The sequence below is a fragment of the Schistocerca americana genome, chromosome 8, assembly GCF_021461395.2.
Source record: "Schistocerca americana isolate TAMUIC-IGC-003095 chromosome 8, iqSchAmer2.1, whole genome shotgun sequence".
Classification (NCBI taxonomy): Eukaryota; Metazoa; Arthropoda; class Insecta; order Orthoptera; family Acrididae; genus Schistocerca; species Schistocerca americana.
Window position 1 is genome coordinate 274492608 of NC_060126.1, and position 22992 is coordinate 274515599.

The 22992-nt window shown below is 37.4% G+C and overlaps 1 non-coding gene across 1 annotated transcript; it reads left to right on the forward strand.

Annotated features, from left to right (window-relative positions):
• The first annotated feature begins 8445 nt into the window (after positions 1–8445).
• Trnaa-cgc lies at positions 8446–8518 on the forward strand. The gene has a single exon. It is a non-coding gene; the product is annotated as a tRNA-Ala (tRNA).
• The last annotated feature ends 14474 nt before the right edge of the window (positions 8519–22992 follow it).

Here is a 22992-nt window from a genome sequence, read left to right on the forward strand (position 1 = left end):
CGGTCCGGTCCCAGGTCGATGGGCACGTGCACCTTCCGCCGACCACTGGCGACAACATCGATGTACTGTGGAGACCTCACGCCCCACGTGTTGAGCAATTCGGCGGTACGTCCACCCGGCCTCCCGCATGCCCACTATACGCCCTCGCTCAAAGTCCGTCAACTGCACATACGGTTCACGTCCACGCTGTCGCGGCATGCTACCAGTGTTAAAGACTGCGATGGAGCTCCGTATGCCACGGCAAACTGGCTGACACTGACGGCGGCGGTGCACAAATGCTGCGCAGCTAGCGCCATTCGACGGCCAACACCGCGGTTCCTGGTGTGTCCGCTATGCCGTGCGTGTGATCATTGCTTGTACAGCCCTCTCGCAGTGTCCGGAGCAAGTATGGTGGGTCTGACACACCGGTGTCAATGTGTTCTTTTTTCCATTTCCAGGAGTGTATATACAAGTACTTCCAAAGACCTAGCTAATTCGGAGAGGCATTGAAGAAGGAGAAGAAAATTTTATATTATTAAACAATGTTGCTGAACAGGTTGTCAGAGGACCCGCATAAAATTTCCAATGATACATGTCCTTTATGTTGCCAGTATCACAGTAAGTGACATTGTCCACTACCCTACCTTTTTACCACTTTTTGTTTCATGAGATTTCCTTCTGGCAGAGCGTTGCCGATCTTGTTTTCTTTGGTTGATTACACAGGCCAAAGAAAAATTATTTTGAAAAACATTTTTTTTACTTTGATAGCTGATCTTTACACATTTTTATGAGCTGAATTCAAATCTAGCCTCAGCTTTTTGTGTCGTCCATAGTTTTAAAGCAGTATGCTTTTTACTATATAGTATAAAAGTCCTATGCTATATGGTAAATGGGGAAATTAATGAAACGCTTTGATACAACATAAGCATGGTTTATATTTACAGTAAGCTACTACTAACCATAACTTAATCATAGCTAACACGTGGTTCAAGAATCATGAAAGAAGGTTGTATACATGGAAGAACCCTGGAGATACTAGAAAGATTCAGATAGATTATATAATAGTAAGACAGAGATTTAGGAACCAGGTTTTAAATTGTAAGACATTTCCAGGGGCAGATGTGGACTCTGACCACAATCTATTGGTTATGAACTGTAGATTAAAACTGAAGAAACTGCAAAAATGTAGGAATTTGAGGGGATGGGACCTGGATAAACTGAAAGAACCAGAGGTTGTAGAGAGTTTCAGGGAGAGCGTAAGGGAACAATTGACAGGAATGGGGGAAAGAAATACAATAGAAGAAGAATGGGTAGCTTTGAGGGATGAAATAGTGAAGGCAGCAGAGGATCAAATAGGTAAAAAGACGACGGCTAGTAGAAACCCTTGGGTAACAGAAGAAATATTGAATGTAATTGATGAAAGGAGAAAATATAAAAAAGCAGTAAATGAAGCTGGCAAAAAGGAATACAAACGTCTCAAAAATGAGATCCACAGGAAGTGCAAAATGGCTAAGCACTGATGGCTAGAGGACAAATGTAAGCATGTAGAGGCTTATCTCACTAGGGGTAAGATAGATACTGCCTACAGGAAAATTAAAGAGACCTTTGGAGAAAGGAGAACCACTTGCATGAATATCAAGAGCTCAGATGGCAACCCAGTTCTAAGCAAAGAAGGGAAAGCAGAAAGGTGGAAGGAGTATATAGAGGGTCTATACAAGGGCGATGTACTTTAGGACAATATTATGGAAATGGAAGAGGATGTAGAGGAAGATGAAATGGGAGATATGATACTGCGTGAAGAGTTTGACAGAGCACTAAAAGACCTGAGTCGAAACAAGGCCCCCGGAGTAGACAACTTCCCATTAGAACTACTGACAGCCTTGGGGGAGCCAGTCCTGACAAAACTCTACCATCTGGTAAGCAAGATGTATGAGACAGGCGAAATACCCTCAGACTTGAAGAAGAATATAATAATTCCAATCCCAAAGAAAGAAGGTGTTGAGAGATGTGAAAATTACCGAACTAGCAGTTTAATAAGTCACAGCTGCAAAATACTAACGCGAATTCTTTACAGCCGACCTCGGGGAAGATAAGTTTGGATTTCGTTAAAATGTTGCATCACGTGAGGCAACACTGACCCGACGATTTATCTTAGAAGAAAGATTAAGGAAATTCAGACCTACGTTTCTAGCATTTGTAGACTTAGAGAAAGCTTTTGACAATGTTGACTGGAATACTCTCTTTCAAATTCTGAAGGTGGCAGGGCTAAAATACAGGGAGCGAAAGGCTATTTACAATTTGTATAGAAAGCAGATGGCAGTTATAAGACTCGAGGGACATGAAATGGAAGCAGTGTTTGGGAAGGTAGTGAGACAGGGTTGTAGCCTCTCCCCAATGCTATTCAATCTGTATATTGAGCAAGCAGTAAAGGAAACAAAAGAATAGTTCGGAGTAGGTATCAAAATCCATGGAGAAGAATTAAAAACCTTGAGGTTCGCCTATGACACTGTAATTCTGTCAGAGACAGTAAAGGACCTGGAAGAGCAGCTGAACGGAATGGGCAGTGTCTTGAAAGGAGGATATAAGATGAACATCAACAAAAGCAAAACGAGGATAATGGAATGTAGTCGAATTCAGTCGGGTGATGCTGCGGGAATTAAATTAGGAAATGAGACGCTTAAAGTAGTAAAGGAGTTTTGCTATTTGGGGAGCAAAATAACTGATGATGGTCGAAGTAGAGAGGATATAAAATGTAGACTGGCAATGGCAAGGAAAGCGTTTCTGAAGAAGAGAAGTTTGTTAACATCGAGTATTGATTTAAGTGTCAGGAAGTCGTTTCTGAAAGTATTTGTATGGAGTGTAGCCACGTATAAAAGTGAAACATTGACTATAAATAGTTTAGGCAAGAAGAGAATAGAAGCTTTCGAAATGTGGTGCTACAGAAGAACGCTGAAGATTAGATGGGTAGATCACATAACTAATGAGGAGGTATTGAATAGAATTGGGGAGAAGAGAAGTTTGTGGCACAACTTGACTAGAAGAAGGGATCGGTTGGTAGGACATGTTCTGAGGCATCAAGGGATTTATTTATTTATTTATTTATTTATTCATCCGTGGAACAATCAATATTGTATGGATGTCGTCAGATTACAACACATGAGCACACATTTACATTTACAATTAAACAGGTTTCTCATATTTTGTGTAGTTTTTATAACTAGTCATACACGTATTTATAATTACATAATATTTTGGTGATAATGTCATATGTTGCTAATAATCTGCATCTATGTTAAATATTCTTTTACAGTATAACAACTTTTACTGACTAAAAAGGTTTTAAACTTTTGTCTGAAAGTGAGGAGCTCATTTATTTCTTTAATTTCTTAAGGTAATTTTTTGTACAGTTTTATCCCATTGTAAAATATACTTTTTTGCGTCTTTGCCTTGTTCTTTCTATCTAGATGGAGGTGGTGACAAGCTCTTGTTTCATGGTCATGTATTCGGCTGTTTGTGTTGTACATGTTGAGATTTTTCTTAATGAACATTATGTTCTGAAAGATATACTCACAAGAAACAGTTAGAATTCCTAGCTTTCTAAATAATTCTAGACAGTGGGCCCTTTTGTTGCTATTTGTTATTATCCTTATGGCTCTTTTTTGTACTTTGAACACAGTTTGTATGTTACTGGCACTTGTTCCCCAAAACATGATCCCATAGCTGAGGACTGAGTGTAGATATCCATAATATGTTATTTTAAGACAGGTATTATTGCATACCGGTGCACGGATTCTAAGAGCATAGCATGCTGTGGATAATTTCTTTGCCAAAATGTTAACATGGTTTGTCCATTTCAGTTGGCTGTCTACATTCATCCCTAAGAATTTGGTACTTGTTACACATTCTAATTCATTATTATTAACTTTTATTCTAGTGGCATTGTGTTTTTTGTTCAATTGGAAGTTAATATAGTTAGTTTTCTTTTCATTTAGGGTTACTTTATTTTTTAATGACCAGTTGTGGACATCATTGAGAGCCTCGTTTGCTCTTTCTGATAGTTGTGTTGGATTTTCACCTGTTATTACTATGTTGCTGTCATCAGCAAAAAGTATTTTTTCGCCATGTTTGATACTTTGTGGGAAGTCGTTAATGTATATAAGAAACAATATTGGGCCTAATACACTTCCCTGTGGGACGCCTATATTCACATTTTCTGGGTCAGACAGGTGTTTTATAAGGGAATTGTTTGAAACTTGTGATATCTCAACTCGTTGAACTCTGTTTTCCAAGTATGATTTGAACCACTTCTTTGTCACACCTCTTATTCCTATTTGCCCTAATTTATGAAGTAAGATTTTGTGGTCAACTGTATCAAAGGCCTTGGACAAGTCTAAAAAGATACCACTTACATTTTCACCTTTGTCCAGTGCTTCTAAAATTACTTTAGTGAACTGTGCTATAGCATATTGTGTGCCTTTTCCGGGCCTAAAACCAAATTGGTCATTGGAAAGAAGATTATATTTATTCAGGTAATTTAGCAGTCTCTTTTTGACTAGTATTTCTATTATTTTAGAAATGATAGACAGAATAGAGATCGGCCTGTAGTTCTCTACATTTTCCACATCTCCGTTTTTAAGGATAGGTATAACTTTTGCTTGTTTTAGGTACTCCGGAAAGTATCCAGATTCGAAAGATTCATTAATTATGTCTGTTAATGGGCCCTTTATGGAGTCTATACAATCTTTAATTACGCAGACTGGGATTTCATCAAGTCCTACTGAAGTTTTATTTTTTAGTTGATGTATAACTAGTGCCACTTCCCTTTCTGTAGTTGGCAAGAGCACCACTGAGTTTGTTGGCTGGTTCTGAGTAGGTAAATCATACGTATCTGGAAATTTCTGCTGTAATTTTTTTGCAATACTACTGAAATATAAGTTTACAAAATCAGCTAATTTTTTAGGGTTACCTACTGGTACATCTTTGTTTTTAATATGTGAATTGAGGTCCTTTTTAGCAGAGTTAGATGTTTCCTGTTTGACGATGTTCCAGGCTGCTTTGCTCTTGTTTTCAGCTTCAAGTAATATTTTGTTGTTTGAAAGTTTTTTTTGCGGCTAGCAACACCTTTCTGTAAATTTTCGTGTACTTTTTGTAGGATTGCAGAACTTCTGGGTTAGATTGATTATTTTTTATGGAGTTGAGATATCTAAGAGTTTCTGCGGATTTTTTGATACCTGTAGTCACCCACTGAGTTCTCTTTGTTGTTTTAATTTGATAATGAGTTTTGGGAAACATCTCTTCAAATCTGAGTTTAAAAATTGACATGAACTTGATAAATTTCTGATTTGCGTTGGTTTCTGCTTAGACTTCCCTCCAATCTTCATATTCTAGCTGGGATTTAAACTGATGCAGGGCTGATTTGGAAAACATCCTTTTGTATGTACAAAGTTTAGGAGGAGTTTCTACATGAATGTTAGTTTTTAAGATCTGACAGAGGTGGTCTGCTAGGCCCAGGTTTTGGACAACAATATGACATTTTTTACTATCAATATCTGTAGCTACATGATCTCATGATCTATAGATGAGGAGGAGTCTTTCATTATTCTAGTTGGACAATTAACAGGGGAGGATATTCCATAACAGCTTAGAATATTCACATATATGTTGCCAGCCTTATCAGCTTCATCATATTAATGTTTAAGTCACCACAGATAATTACATTTGCTTTTGGTCCAGAAACCTTGTCTAAACTTTGATTCAGTTTTGAGAAGAATATATCAATGTCTCCACTGGGAGAGCGGTACACACAAACTATGACTAATTTTTTTGCTATGCCAGGTCCTATTATTTCAACAGCGGAAAGTTCGAAATGTTTGTCCTCACCTAGATCTAAAAGATCATATCTTACTTTAAATGACATACCTTTTTTTTACATAGATACATGAACCTCCACCATTCATTGAGATTCTGCTACAGTAACATGCAAGGTCAAATGAGGCTAATTCAATGTGTTCAATTTGCTTCCCTTTGCACCAGTGTTCAGTGATACACAAAACTTGGCTATCAAATTTTTCCAATTCTACTTCTAGCTGTTGTGCTTTGTTCTTTATGGCTTGAATGTTTTGGTGAAACACTGTTAGGCATTTGTTTTCACTTATCTTGGTGGCACTTTTCCCTTTAGACCTGATGCTAAAAAATCCTTTAGATGAGCAGGTGGCATGGTTATTCTTCTGTTGATGACAGTGGAGGTGAGTCTGTTGCCAGTTTGACTTGGAAGTTGGTGTATCTGAAGGTATCTGCCTTATGTTAGTCTTGTAACTGAGGCCGGGTACCAAAAATCCTGCAGAGTTGAAAGTTTCCTGGTTCTTGTGCTTCTTCTGTTTGCTTCTGTTACTGCTGATGATGGTCAAACTGGTGAAAAGTCTTTCACTGTTGAAGACTGAGAAGCGGCCAATACTGATGAAAGGTCATTGGCTGTTGGCACATCAGGCGTTTTTTTTCTTGTTAATGATGCAGTTGCGTAGTATGTAGCTGCTTCTGCTGAAGCTGCTTTGGAAACTTCTGTCCTAGTTGAATCATTTATCTCAGCTGTTTTTGAAGAAAGTGGAGATACTAGTGCTGGACCTGTTGTCAGTGATTCAGTTTCATTTTCTTGTTGGAAATTTTCAGTTGCTGTGTTTGGTGGTGGAAGTGGTATGGTCGTGCTATTCTTGTCCTTAACTGCCTTCACTGCATTAAGGATTTCTCGACTAATGAATGATTTTCCGAGTTTATTTCTGTGAAGCCCATGCCTTGTAAAATGACTTCTCTCTGCGGATGGTACGTCCACATATGTGGCATTTGGGAGGCTTCGGCAGATTTTCTCAAATTTCCTACTAGTAACTGTGATTTCTTTGTTGACACAGGATTCTTCTATAAGATCATGTCTTTGTGGGATACTGGCAATGAAGAAGTTAACATCTGTAATTTTCTGTAATGTACTTCTTAGAGCTCTTGTGGCGAGGTTGCCCTCGTTCTTATAAACATCATTAGCACCTCCTATTATTAGACAGTTGCTTCCCAGCTTCAAAGAATGTTCACAGTCTTTTAAAACTTCGCGCAAAGGGGCACCCTGTTTCGTTATTCCACTAACCTTGAATATAGTTTGCATGTTACACAAAATGTCGGCTAAGCCCTTTCCACGACTGTCTGAAAGTATGAAAATATCTTCTTTTTTCTTCTTACCTGTATTGGTAGATATCTTGTTTGCACGATAAGTATGTTCCATCTATTTTCTGGTATTTCCTTTCTTGTTATTACAGGACTTCGTAGGCCTACTGAAATGATTTGTGGTCGCTGCATTTGATGAAAGTACTTCCTTTCTTTGGCTCTTTTCACATATTTCATATTCATCACACGTTAAAAATTCCAACTTATTTGCTTGTGGGAGACGAAAGTTGTTTTCGTTACGATTAACACGCCAAAACTTTTTAGGCCTAATAAAGTTACCGTTTTGTTCGTTTACAACCGTTTCACTACCCTTTGAATGGTCTATCACTTCTTCCAGCTTCTGTACACTATCACTGATTTAAGCTTCTCTACATATAGTTTAACTAACATATGATCATATTTTAATGAAGAAGTCGTGCATTCTTCTTCGCATTCCGTTTGTAAACACACGATATGACGATAGTTACAGTGCACATTTCCACAGTCACAGGTCATGTTTTTTTCCTCTAAGACATTTAAACATTGACGATGGATCCATTTCTGTGACCACGAACATAATTTAACACCATATTTCACCTTCTTACTGCATTTTACACACACAGGATTTAAAAACTCGTAATTTTCCGCAGATCGGTTTATTAGTACGTCTACACGCGCCGCCATCTTTGCACACGAATGTAATGCTGGAGGGCAGGGTGGAGGGTAAAAATCGTAGAGGGAGACCAAGAGATGAATAGACTAAGCAGATTCAGAAGGATGTAGGCTGCAGTAGGTACTGGGAGATGGAGAAGTTTGCACAGGATAGAGTAACATGGAGAGCTGCATCAAACCAGTCTCAGGACTGAAGACCACAACAACAACAACAACTTAAAACAATGATTTGTGTTAAGAGAGGTTTAACTTGTCAGCCGGAAGTGGTTTTTCTTTTTTTTCTTTTTCTTTGAAGCTTCTTGTGTCGCTTGCTGAACTTCTGGGTGAGGTGACCAATAGTAGTCCCCCATCATGTTGGTGTTCCAGCGGCCTTGGTAGCGTTTTTCCATCACTAGTTTTGGATGAATCAATAAACAGCCTCCAGACTTCTTTTTTGAATTCAATACCAAACTCATTCATCAGACTGGGAATGTCTGAGCAGTACAATATATCACCTTCTTGTTGAAAAAACTTGCAAAATTGCTGCTCTCTCTTTATATACTTGTATATGCTGGTTCCTACTTCCAATAAGTTCTTTTCTTTAAATCTAAAGACAAGCAATTGAGACCTAGCGAGGTGGCGCAGTGGTTAGCGCACTGGACTCGCATTCGGGAGGACGACGGTTCAATCCCGTCTCCGGCCATCCTGATTTAGGTTTTCCGTGATTTCCCTAAATCGTTTCAGGCGAATGCCGAGATGGTTCCTTTGAAAGGGCATGGACGATTTCCTTCCCAATCCTTCCCTAACCCGAGCTTGCGCTCCGTCTCTAATGACCTCGTTGTCGACGGGACGTTAAACACTAACCACCACCACCCCAAGCAATTGAGCTTTTTCTTTCGTGAAGCCCAGATCCCAAACCAAATCGTTAAACTCAGTCTGAGTAAACAATTTGGGCTCTAGACTTTCTGTATTACAATGGAATTCATCATCATCATGTTCATCTACATCAGATTGTACATCAGAAAATACTTCTGTTTGAATAGAATTTAAATAATCTGGTGGTTCAGGAACCGACAAATCTACACCATGCCCTACTGGACGGGTGGCGAACTGAAGATTAGGGTAGCTTATTACCTTCTTAATTTTCGAATTATGATCAGTAATATCAACACTGCAAAAGTCGCAATCATCAGAATGATTTCTTGGCTCCCTCCATCTCAAAGGAACCCCAATTCTAAAGGCTTTTCCCTCCTTTTTGGACCATTTTCTCAGATCTACAACACACACATGACATACCTTATGCGGCACCCAAGATTTATCTTGATCACCAAGTTTAGATCCAAAGTACGACAGATAAACATTTTTCACAAAGTCTGTAATGTTTCTTTGTTGTTTTTTAATCACAAATTCACCACAAATGTAACAAAAACTGTCACCAGAGTTTTTACAACCACGATTAGACATTGTACTGAGCACATGTACAGGAAACGGGAAAGTGAGGTTAGGTTGACAGTAAATAAAACACCATCTGTTAGCACAAAAATAGAATCGACCTTTTTTGCCAGCAAATGTTTTCAGCAGTGCTACCAACGTCATCTACATTCATTACGCCTACTTTTTAAATTATTTTAACTATATAAAATGGCTTAATTTAAATAATTTAACTGCAAAATGTGAAGAAATGGTGGGCGATACAGTTTTTAAAGTATCATATTTGGATTTCCCATCCCAACAACCGTAAGAATAAGGTATTTTCAGCAAAAAAGTTTTTCTATCGTTGGCCTGTGTTATTTTTTTAGTCGACTTTATTTTTCGGTACTCTAGCGAGAAACAAATGATTTTGAACGTCTATAGTTGTCGAACTGTCAATGACATTACCTGTCAGTGCGATCGTTTGCAGACCCATTATACGCAGCTTACGAAGTTTATGAGGTACACGTTTGTGCGTAGGCTTCAGCCGCTCTCCTACTGCACGTCGGCCGTTCACACTGGAGCTGTCTTTGCCCCCTCCCCTCCAGTACCGCATGAGAAGCTAGGGGCAGTCTTATTTTATGTGCATTCTATCTGAACTTAATGTCACTGTTTATTAAACAGCAAATTATATCCAACGTCAATTCAGTTTTTACTCGCACTCACGACAGTATAACAAGAATGGTTTCATTCTCTGCAATTCTCCCACGAAATTTATAAGCTATCTTGCGGTGTGTGGCCGAGGATTCGTTTGTGTCACTTCTCTCCTTTCGTGTTCCAGATCCGAATAGTTGGTGTGAAGAACGATTGCCGGTAAGCCTACATATACACTCGAATCTCTCTGTTTTTTGTTAATGGTCTTTTCGCGAGATATAAGTAGGATGTAGGACTGTTGACATTTTTAAAAATATCGGGAATTCGGTACATCGATATCTAATGAGGCCACTGTCGGACATCGATATATCAAAAACAGTTAACGATATATAAAAAATATCGTCTGCACATCGTAGCTATACTGCCGGTTGGAGGGCTGTATGTTTAAATATTGGTTTATTATTTGCTATTCTGTACATGAATAATGTAGCAGCCTCCCTATCCCCCTTAGAGCAAGATTGCAAGGTAAACAATGCACTTTCACACTTCGCGCTAACTACTTTGCTATGGTTACTGCATGTAGTGGCACAATAAAATGTGTCGCATAGGTCCCTCGTTCGATTCACCACATATCCGATCTGTCCGGAACACGCCGAGCGCCAATTACGTCAGAATCTCCCTAATACGTCTCCGCCCCCCCCCCCCCCCCCCTCCGCCGCGCAAAGACCAGTCATGTCACATAGGTTTTTGTTCATCATTTTCAGCAACTGTTTTTGAAGAACGCCGAAAAGAAGAAATAGCACACTAGCTGCGTGAAAAATTGTTTTTTAACGCAACTGGTGTGCAACCTCTTCACCTCAACATCTCGTTATTCCATTCAGCCCCCTCCCCTTCCCCCCTCCCGCTCCTCTCCCACCTTTCCCACCCCCGCCACCAGTGCAGTCGGACGTTTGACTGGCGGGTGTGACCGAGCGGCTCTAGGCGCTTCAGTCTGGAACCGCGCGACCGCTACGGTCGCAGGTTCGAATCTTGCGTAGGGCATGAATGTGTGTGATGTCCGTAGGTTATTTAGGTTTAAGTAGATGTTAATTCCCATAGTGCTCAGAGCCATTGGAACCATTTTTTGCAGTCGGACTACTTCTTTTGTGCCACCAGTACTTCCTTCACACATTCAAAGAGAAGGATTGGACGTGATGAAAGCTCAAAAAGTGGTAAGACTCCTTCATACAGTGAAAGTAAAATTATGTTCTACTACAATTTCAAAAGAACAACGTCAAATATTTACCAAAAATTGTAAAAACAAAGAAATAAAAATAAAAATATCGGCACTCGATATTTCCGTTTGGTACAAATATATCGATATATTTGGGAAATGTCTTATCGCCAATATTTGTCAATAGTTTCTGGAAAGAATATCGATATGTCGTAATTTTACCAACAGCCCCAGTAGGACGAAGCAATCTTGTTTCTTTGCGTTTTTATTTATTTTTTTGTCTTTTCTCTATGTGTGTGTTATTTGACGTGTCTTTCTTTGTGGGTGTTTCCTGTGCATATCTTTCTTTCATGTCTTTTTTTGTATGGCTTTCCTTATATCTTCTGTGTGTGTTCTTTATTAGGTGTCTACCTTCGCTTGCTATTTTTATACCTTTTCTGCTACTTTTGTGCATGTCCCTTTTTTCGTCTTTTTTTCGAGTTTTACTTTTAATGTTTTTTTGTGTGTCTTCTTTGTGCATCTGTTCTGCATAATTTTTTTGCATGATTTCTTTTTATGTCTTTTTTCTGTAGCCTTTTTTTAGTGTTTGATTTTTGCGTGTTTTTTTTCTTGCGATGTCTTTTTTCTGACTTTTTTTATGAACCACTTTTTGTCTATCTCTTTTTGCATCTTTTTCTGCTTACCTATTTTCATGTTTTTTTCTTTACATGTCTATCATTACACGTCTTTTTTGCACATCTCATATTTGCAAATCGAATTTTATAATCTTTTCTGTATGTCTTTTTTATTTATCTTTCTTGCACATATTTTTTGCAAGTCTTTCTTGCCTACCTCTTTTAGAACATCGTTTCCTTAGAAGGTCTTTTTTCAGCAGCTTTTCTTTAGCACGGTTTTTTTGCATGGTCGCTCTTATCGCTCTTTTCTGTGTATCTAATGATTTTTGATCAGTTGTATATACGTCAATGGATGTGTATGTTTGTTCTTATGTGTAATGAGGTAAGTAAAAACTGCTTTTCCATTAACAGGTGAAGGAGGTATAGATATCAAGGTGTAAAACATTAGGAGGTTGGAGGGGGGAACAGACTAGGTATTCTTTTCTGTGGCAAAGAGGCTTTTCATAAACATATGTGTTCTGAAATTGTGGTGCTATTGCAGCTACTCCCTCCTTGGTGTGTAATATTTGCGGTTATTCTCGTAACTGTAACTGAAATTCAAACATCAACAGATACATGGTTGCTTTCACCACTTACGACAGATATAGTCTAAGTGTGTATTTGGCTGAAAGGTGGGGTGTTCAGAATAATATGTGTCGACAAACTGTGACTTTCAAGTGGTTCTTCTCTCCTGCGTGCATATTATTCCGTCATATCTTCCTCAATATAACCGAAAATATGCACATCAATGGTTGTCTATGTTTCAGTCTCTAATGGGGGAGAAGTAGTATGTAATTTGCTTGAATTGGAATGGGAGGGGGGGCTTATCGAACTTTGAAGCATTCTGGGAGAGGCAGAATGAAGAAATTAGAATTGTTTATGCATGTCTGTGTAGCCTGTCCACATGTCAGTCTGTTCGAAAATTTCACTTTGAATGTGGCTCATCCTTCCTGTATGACTGTATGTGCAGGTGATTGTGGGTGTGATTATTTGCACATCTGGATGTTTGTGAGAATGGGTGCTTTGTATGTCGGTATTTGTGTGTGCATGCATTTGTTGAGGGTTTGGAGTGTGTGGTTGTATTTGTGTTTGGTTGTGTTTGTGTGTGGTTGTGTTTGTGTGTATGGGTGTACAGGTTTGTGTGTGTGTGTGTGTGTGTGTGTATGTGTGTGTGTGTGTGTGTGTGTGTGTGTAGTGTGTGCGTGGATCTGAGCACGCTGATGTAAGTTTTTATGTGCTTGTATTAGTGTGTATTCTTTGTGCCTGTTTTTTTCTGGGTTGTTTTTGGCAGCCTGCATTCGCATCTTTCTTTGTGTCTTTTGTTGCGTGTCTTTCTTGTTCTGTATCTTTTTTTGGACGTGTGTTTAAGTGTCTCCTTTGGCATGTCTTTCTCTGCAGATTATTTTTTTGTGTGTCTCTTTTCTGCATGCCTTTGTCCTGCAACTTTTCTTTTGGTGCCTTGTTTTTTGTATGTCTGTGAGTTTTATGTTATTTTGTGTATTTTTTGAATCTACTTTCTTTGGTGTTTTTCCTGTGCGTCCTTTTTTGCATGCCATTATAATTTTTTTGTGTGTCTTCCATTGGGTAACTTATTTTGCTTGTATTTTTGTTTGTTTATTTTTGTGGCTTTTTGTCTCTTTTCTTGCATCCATTTTTACATGTCTTCCTTTGCAGTGGTTTTCTTTTGTGTCTTTTAGGTCTTTTTTGTGTGTTTTATGTGTCTTTCTTTATGTGTCTTTTTGCATCTTTTTCTGTGTCTCGAATATTGCTTATTTTTTCCATATTTTTCGTGTCTTTCCTTGTATGCCCTTTTTTGCAAGTTTTTGCCTGTTTTTTTTGTTAGTGGCTTTCTTTTCCATGTCCTTTTATTGCATGTCTTTTTTCTGCATGTCTTTCTCATACATGTCTTATTGCTGCTTGTCTTTTATTAATGTATTTTGCGTATGTTTTTGAGTCTTTTTGGGTGTCGATTTTTTGAATTCATTTTACATGTTTTTAGCGCCTCTTCTGGTTTCATTTTTGCGTTTGTTTTATGTGTGTCTATTTTGCATATGCTCTTTTTGCATCTTTTTTCTTATTTTTTGTGTGTCTTTGGTTTTGCATCTTTTTTAGTTTTTTGTGTGTTTCTTTTTGTCCCCATTGCATGTCTTTTTTACAGGTATTTTTTGTAAGTTTTTTGGACATCCTTTTGTGCAGGTGTCTTTTGGTACATCTTCCCTTGCGTTTTTCACTGCACGTCTTTTTGTACATATAATTCATTTGTACATCTTTACCATGTCTTTTTAGCACGTCTTTTCTTAGCACTTGTTGTGTTTCTCTACCATTTTGTGTGGTAGTTCTCTCCTTTTCTTTAATGATTGTTGATAAGTTCCTAATTGTAATTGAGCATATGTATATCAACGAATGAATATGTTTGTTTTCTTGTGTAGTTAGATCTTAAATATATGCTATTACATCAAGGGGTTAAGGAAGGGAAGATATCAAGACGTAAAACATTAATGGGTAGGAGGATGTGAGCAGACTAGGAACAGTCTCCTGTGGTGAAGCGTCTTTCCATAAACCTAAGTTTTCTGAAATTATGGTGTTAATGTAGCTACTCCTTCGTGCATGTGTAATATTTGATGTCATTCTCGCAATTGTAACTGAAATTTAGGCTCCAATGGCTTTATGTTCATGTGTAATATTTGATGCCATTCTTGCAGTTGTAACTGAAATGTTGGCTCCAATGGCTTTATGTCCATTGTAGTTTCTAAAAGGAGATATGTCCTATTTAGTATATTGACTGAAGGGTGGGGTGTTGAGAAGACTGGGTGTCAACAATTTGTGGCTTAACAATGGTTCTTCACTCCTGAATGTTTATTATTTCTTCTTATCTTCCTCATTATAAATAAAAATATGCGCATCAGTGTTTGTGTACACTTTCATCTTTAATGTGGAGGATGAAGTGTGTAATTTGCTAAAAATAGAGGGGGGAATAAGAAGGTTTAAAACATTATGGGAGAGGACAAATGAAGAAATGAAGATTGTATATCTGGATCTGTGCAACTGGTTCAGAAACTAGTCTTCTCGAAACTTTTACTTTGAATGTGGCTCCTCCTTCCTGTGTGATTTTGTATTTTTTGTGGGTTGATGATAATTTGTGTGGGTGGTTGTGGATTTGGATGATTGTGTGTGGAGGTGTTTGTGTTTGTGTTTCTATGTGTGGGCATTTGTGTGTGGTTGTGTTTTTGTGTGGCTGTGAGCACGTGAGCATGTTTACGTGTTAGTATGTGTGTGTGCATGTATGTTTTTGTGTATGTGTTCATTGGTGTAATGTGTGTGTGTGTGTGTGTGTGTGTGTGTGTGTGTGTGTGTGTGTGTGTTTGTAACAATTTCTGTTTGTGTGTGTTAGCTTTTTCAAGCATTTATTAGATTGTGTTATCTGTGTTGTTCCAAGTTGTTATGTGCATCCTTTATTTGCATCTTTTCTGTCTCTTTTTTTGCATGTATCTCTCTTTTCTGCATGTCTCTTCTTGTATGTCTTTATCTTGCATGTTTTTATTTTTGGCTTGTTTTTTTATCCTTTTTGCATGTCTTTATTTGCATCTATTTTTTGTGTTTTTCGAATGACGTTTCTTGTGTGACCTATTTTGCGGTTTCTTTCCGCATTTTCATTGAACTTTTTGTCCTTTTTGTGTCTTCTTTAGTATCTTTTTTAGCGTCTATTTGGCGTGTTTTTAGTGTCTTTTCTTAGTGTGTTTATTTAACATGTAATGAGATCTGGGACATATGCTTTTTCATTAATAGGTGAAGGAGAGGGGAGGGGTGGTGGAGGAGGATGTGAGTAGACAAGGAACACTTTACCATGATGAGGAGCACATTTATAAACCTTGGTATTATGAAAATACGGTGTTAATGCTATTACTCCCTCCTCTACATGTGCTATTTGATATCATTCTCGTAATTGTAACAGAAATTTAAATAGCATACATCGTCCATGTATGTAATTTACCTGGAAGGTGGGATGTTGAGAAGAACGTGTGTCGACAAATTATGACTTAAGTGTGTTTCTACGCCCGCATCTCGTGGTCGTGCGGTAGCGTTCTCGCTTCCCACGCCCGGGTTCGATTCCCGGCGGGGTCAGGGATTTTCTCTACCTCGTGATGGCTGGGTGTTGTGTGCTGTCCTTAGGTTAGTTAGATTTAAGTAGTTCTAAGTTCTAGGGGACTTATGACCACAGCAGTTGAGTCCCATAGTGCTCAGAGCCATTTGAACCATTTTTGTGTTTCTTCACTCTCATATGCGCTTCATATCCTAGTCATTGTAAGTGAAAATATGCACATAAATGGTTGTGTATGTTTTAATGTGTAATTTAGGAGATGAAGATTGTTATTTGCTTGAAATTGAGGAGGCGGGGCAGAGGGAGTCAGTACTGATGCTTCAAACATTGTTGGAGAGGCCAAATGACGAAATGAGGATTGTGTATCGGTGTCTGTGAAGCCTGTTCAGAAACCAGTCTGTTCGAATATTTTAATGTGAATGCAGCTCCTCTGCCATTTGTGTGTGTGTGTGTTTGAATTTGTGGGTGTGTTTGTGAGTGGGTGTATATGTGTGTGGTTCCCTTTATATGTGATTGTGTTCATGTGTGGCTGTGTTTTTGTGCAAATGTTTGCATGTTTGTGTGCATCTGTGCCTACTGTTAGTGTGTGCTTTATTTTACACCTTTTGTTCTGTTTTTCAAGTTGCTTCATGCATCCTTCATTTGCAGCTTATTTGTGAGTTTATGTGTCTTTCTTTTCGTATCTCCCTTTTTTGCAACAATTTTTTCTGTGTTTTCCTTCCATGCTTTTTTGTGTACCTCTTTTGTGCGCCTCTTTTTGCATGTATTTTGCGATTGTTTTTGTGTGTCATTTTTTGTGCCTTTTCTTGCTTTACTCTTTTTGATTGATATTTTCCTGTATGTCTCTTTTTGTATCCATTTTTTGTGTGTTTTTTGCCTGTGTTTCTTCGTTTGTCTTTTCCGCATGTATCTTTTTATTGCATAAGTCTTCTTTGGGAATTATTTGTGCTTGTTCTTTGGCGATTTTTGTAGTCTCTTTAATGGATGTCTTTTTTGCATGTCTCTTTTTTAAGCATGCCTTCCTTTGGGTGTGCATCTTTTTGTGTGCATTTTTCTTGCGTTTCTTTGAGTCTCTTTTTGTATGTTATTTTGCTTGTCTTCTTTTGTGGGTCTTTTGTAGTGCCTTTTTTGGGTGTCTTGTTTTCACTGTCTTTTTCTGTGTCTTCTATTTACATGCCTTTCTTGTGACTTTTTGCACATTCTTTTTGCATGTATTTTTTACACACCTTTTTCTTCCACATCCTTTTCTCCCACGACATTTTTGCACGTATTTTTGCACTTTTTAAAGGTCTTTTTTGCATGTTTTTTGTACATCTTTTCTCTATGTTTTTGGCACTTTTTTACATGTATTTCTTTTGCACTTATTTTCTGTATGTTTTATGTCTTTTTCGCCCTTTTTGCACATCTTTTTTGCACATCTGTTTCTTTGCATGTTTTTCTACATATTTTTTGTGTCTCTGATTTGCACATCTTTGTTGCATCTTCCTTTGTATGTCTTTTTTTCTTGCACTACTCGTGTATTTTTTGCTTGTCTTTTTTTAGAACATCTTCTTACCTTGTGTTTTAGTTAGTACATCTTTTTTTTGCAGGTTGAAGGTCTTTTTTGCATGTTTTTTTGTACATCTTTTCTCTATGTTTTTGGCACTTTTTTTACATGTATTTCTTTTGCACTTATTTTCTGTATGTTTTATGTCTTTTTCGCCCTTTTTGCACATCTTTTTTGCACATCTGTTTCTTTGCATGTTTTTCTACATATTTTTTGTGTCTCTGATTTGCACATCTTTGTTGCATCTTCCTTTGTATGTCTTTTTTTCTTGCACTACTCGTGTATTTTTTGCTTGTCTTTTTTTAGCACATCTTCTTACCTTGTGTTTTAGTTAGTACATCTTTTTTTTGCAGGTTGGTGCTGCTGTCTATGACTGTAATGATTGTTGGTAAGTTCATAATTGTAATCAACACACACACACACACACACACACACACACACACACATATATATATATATATATATATATATATATATATATATATATATATATATATATATATATATATGAGAATGAGTAAGTTTATTTTCAAGTCCAGAACGCAAGTCTGGAACATATGCTTTTCCATTATGGGGTGAAGGATAGGAAAATATCACGGTGTAAAACATTGGGAAGTATGAGGGTGTGAGCGGATTTGGAAATTTGGAACACTTTACTGTGGTGAGAAGCTTTTCTTTGGTATTCTGAAATTATTTTTTAATGCAGCCACTCTCTCCTGCACGTGTAATATCTGATGTCATTCTCATAACTGTAAATGAAATTTAGACCCCAACATGTAAAGGTTCATTGTCATCTCTAAAATTAGAGATGGCCTGTGTATGTATTTTGTCTGAAACATGTGGTGCTCAGAAGAATGTGTGTCGATAAATTGTGATTTGGAAGTGTTTCTTCCCTTGCATATTATTACGCCATATCTTCCTCAGGATAAGCGAAATTCTTATCAACGGTTGTGTTTGCCTTCATCTGTAATGTGAAGGATGAAGTATGTAATTTGCTTGAAATGGAAAGGGGGCAGTGTCGAAGATTAAAACCTGTGTGATTGTGTGTGTGGGTTCTTGTGTGTGTTGGTGCTTGCATGGCCATCTGTTTCATGTGGCTGCATTTGTGTGTGTGGGTGTGTTCATTGTGGGTGCACTGTGGGTGGATGTGTTTCTCTGTCATCCTTTATTTTCATCTTTTTGCTCTCCCATGATTTTTGTCCTTTTATTGCATCTTTTTTTAGTGCATGTCTTTTCTTCTATGTCTTTTTGGTGTGCTTTTTTGCATGGCTTTTTGTATATCTTCTTTTACATACTATTTTCTTGGTTTTGTCTGTGTCTTTCGAGTGTGTCTTTTTTGGATGTCTCCTTTTGCATCTCTTTTCTTGCATGCCTTTTTTGTGTGATTTTTCCTGTATGTCTTTCTTTTGGATAATTTCTTGCTTATTTTTTGTGTGTTATTGCCCGGAGTCTTTTTTGTGTCTTTTTTGCATGTTATTTTTACTTGTCATTTTTTGTGTCTTGCTTTGTGCATCTCTTCTTGCATGTCCTTTTTTCTTTCTTGGATGTCTTTTTTCTGTATTTTTAGTGCATATTTTTGTGTTTGTTTGTGCACATCTTTCTTCTGTGTCCTTTTATGCACATCTTTCTCTAGCACTTCGTTTTTGCATGTTTGTCACACATCTTTTCCTTCCTATTTTACACATCTTTATTTCCACATTATTTTGCACATTTCTCTTGCATATCTTATTTGTATTTCTTTTTCTCCACATCTATTTCTTTGCACTATCTTTGCACCTATTTCTATTTATATATAATTTGTGTGGCCGTTTTTGCGTCTTTTTTTGTTTGTCTCTTTTTCCACATCCCACATCAAGAATATTGAGATATAGAACATGTGCTTTTCCATGAAGGGCTGAAGGAGGGGAGATATGAAGCTGTATAATAATGTGAGGTAGGAGGGGATGAGCAGACTAGGAACTCTTCGGTGTGATGAGGAGGATTTTCATAGGTATTCTGAAATTACACTGTTCATGCAACTACTCCCTCCTGCATGTATAATATTTGATGTCATTTTTGTAATTATAACTGAAATTTAATCACCAACAGGTATATCTTCATATTCATCTCTAAAATAAGATTGCCCTATGTATGTATTTTGCCTGAAACATGTTCAGAAGAATGTGTGTCAACAAACTGTCTCTTCTAAGTTATTCTTCCCTCCTGAATGCATATTATTTCTTCATATTTTTCTCATCATAACAGAAAATATGCACATCAATGGTTGTTTATGTTTCAATCTCTAATGTGAAGCATGTAATTCGGTTGAAATTGAGGGGACAGTACCGAAACTTAAAACATTGTGAGAAAGGCAACATGAAAAAATGAGGTTTCTGTATGTGTGTCTGTGGAGCCTGTTCTGAAGCCAGTCTGTTCGAAAATTTTACTTTGAATATGTATCCTCCTTCCTGTATGATTGTGTTTGTTTTGTGTGTTGGGGTCATCATGTGTGCAGGGGATTGTCTGTATTGGTACTTTGGAAGGTAGGAGACGAGGTACTGGCAGAAGTAAAGCTGTGAGTACCGGGCGTGAGTCGTGCTTCGGTAGCTCAGTTGGTAGAGCACTTGCCCGCGAAAGGCAAAGGTCTCGAGTTCGAGTCTCGGTCGGGCACACAGTTTTAATCTGCCAGGAAGTTTCATATCAGCGCACACTCCGCTGCAGAGTGAAAATCTCATTCTGTCTGTATTGGTGTTTGTGCGTGTGAGTGCTGCTGTGTGTGAGTTTTGTGTGTGTGGGTGCTTGTATGTGTGAGTGTTTGTCTGTGTGGGTGGTTTTTGATGTGTAGTTGTGTTTGTGTGTGGTTTTGTTAGTGTGAACATGTTCCGATGTGTTGGTGTCCATGCATGCATATGTAGATGTAGGGTGTAGGGCGTTTGTGAGTGTGGCTATTTGTGTGTGAGGATGTATATGTGTCTAGGTGTTAGTGTGTTAGTGTCTGTGTTTGTATGTGTGGGTGTGTTTGTCTCTGGATGTAGCATTGCATGGTTGTGTTTATGTTCATGTGTATATATATATATATATGTGTGTGTGTGTGTGTGTGTGTGTGTGTGTGTGTGTGTGCACATGTGACTATGCGGGTGTGAATAAGGTTTTTCATGTATGTATTAGTGTGTATTGTTCGTGTGTGTTGATTTTTCAGATTTTTTTCAGGAATTTTTTCTAATTTGCTTCATGCATCCTTTATTTGCATCTCTTTTTGCGTGTCTTTCTCTTTGTGTCTGCCTCTTTCATGCATTTCTGTTGTGTATCATTTTTGCTTCTTTTTTGCTCATTTTTTGTAGTGTCTTATTTTGTGGATCTTTTTTGGTGTCTTTTTGTATGTCTTTTTTTCAATGTCTACTTTTTGCAAGTCTTTCTTTTGTGTGCCATATTTGCATGTCTTTGTACACATTTTTTTACACATCTCTTGTTGCACATCTCTTACACTTCTTTTTTATTCATATTTTTGCCCTTTTCTAATGATTTTTGCACGTTTTTCCACATTGTTTCTTCTATGTATTTTTTGCACACATCTTTTTTGCATATCTTATCCTTGCACTTTTTAATGTCTTTATTCTCCTATTTTGCACGACTTTTTTGCATACCTTTTCTCTTGCACCTTTTTTGACACATAATTTTTTGTATCTCTAGTTTGTATGTATTTTTTGCGCTTTTTTTGTACATATTTTTTACACATCCTTTTCTCCACATCTTTTTGCATACCTTTTTTAGCATGTCCTCTCCTTATCACATATTTTTTGCACATATTTTGCTTAATACATCTTTTTTGGATTCTTCTTCTTTTATATGTTTGCAATGATTGCTGGTAAGTTCATTATTGTGATTGTGAGCAGAATAGGAACTATTTGCTGTAGTGAGGAGCCTTTTCATAGGTATTCTGAAATTATGGTGTTGATACAGCTATTCCCTCCTGCATGTGTAATACTTATTGTCATTCTCGTAATTGTAACTGAAATTTAGCCACCAGTAAGTAAAGTTTCATTTTCGTCTCTAAAATGATATATGGCCTGTGTGTGTATTGTGCCTGCTATGTGGGGTATTCAGAAGAATGTTTGTCGATAAACTGTAGTTTGAAAGTGGTTCATCCCTCCTGTATGCATATTATTTCTTCATGTCTTCCTCATTGTAACTGACAATGTACACATCAATGGATGTGTATGTTTTCATCTCTAATATGGGAGGGGAAGAATATAATTTGAATGACGTGGTGGGGATGCAGTATCGAAGTTTATAACATTGTGGGAGAGGCAGAACGAAGAATTGAGTATTGTGTCCTCTGTTTGTGGACCCTTTCAGAAGACAAGCTACTTGAAAATTTTACTTTGAATATGGCTCCTCTAATCTGTGTGACTGTAGGTTTGTGCAGGTGATTGTGCTTGTGTGTGTGTGTGTGTGTGTGTGTGTGTGTGTGTGTGTGTGTGTGTGTGTGTGTGAGTTTAATGGCTGGGTTTGTGTGTTCTTCTGTGTAAGCTGTTTCATTCATTTATTACTGTGCATGGTTTGTGTGTGTAGATTCTTCCGTGTTTTGTTCGTCTCTTTGTTTTTGACGTTATTATGGGCTCTTTGTTTTTGACGTTATTATGGGCATCCTTTATTTTAATATTCCTTTGTGTCTTTTATGTGTCTTTTTGTGTACCTTTTTTCTATGTCTCTTGCATCTTTTTGTCTGTATTCTTTTTGGCATGTCTCTTTTGTGTATTTCTTTAAGTGTTTTTTGGTGATTATTTGCATCTCTCTTTTTATGTGTCATTTTTTGTGTATCATTCTTTGCATTGCAGTTTTTTGGTTGTATTTTTGCTGCTTTTTTGTATGTCTTACTTTAGTGTCTTTTCTTTACGTGTCTTTTTTTGCATGTCTTCGTTCCTATGTCCTTTTTTGCATGTCTTTTTGTCTTTTTGCCACATCTTATTTGCCCATTTTTTTCCATGCCTTTCTTTTGCACGTTTTTCTTGCATGTCTTTTATGCACGTTTTTTGTGCATATTTTCTGCATGCATTTCCTGTATGTCTTTCTTGTGTTTTTTTGAACGTATTTTACACTTCCTCTTTTTCACACCTATTTTTTCATATCTATATTGCACAATGTTTTGCACACATTTTTGCAGATCTTGTTTAGCACATCCATTTTTAGCACATCTTATTTGTAGTATGTCTTTTAACAGCATGTCCCTTTAGCATGGTTTTTTTAGCACAACTTTTTTAACACATACTTTTTAGCATGTCTTTTTAGCTCATCTTTTTATCACTCGTCTTTTTTGAGAATGTCTTATTTTAGTACATCTGTTTTTACGATGCCTTTTGTTTCAAGAAGTCTTTCCTTTAGTACATCCGTTTTAGTACATTTTTTGTAGGATGTCTTTTACTATGTGGTTGTTCATTTATATGTTTATAATGATTGTCAGTAAATTCTTGATTGTAATTGAGCAAAAATATATCAATTAATTTATATCTTTGTTTTCATGTGTATTGAGATTTGGAATGCATGCTTTTCCATTCAGAGGTTAAAAATGGGAAGATATTAAGATGTAAACATTGAAGGAAGGGTGAGTGAGCAGACTAGGAAC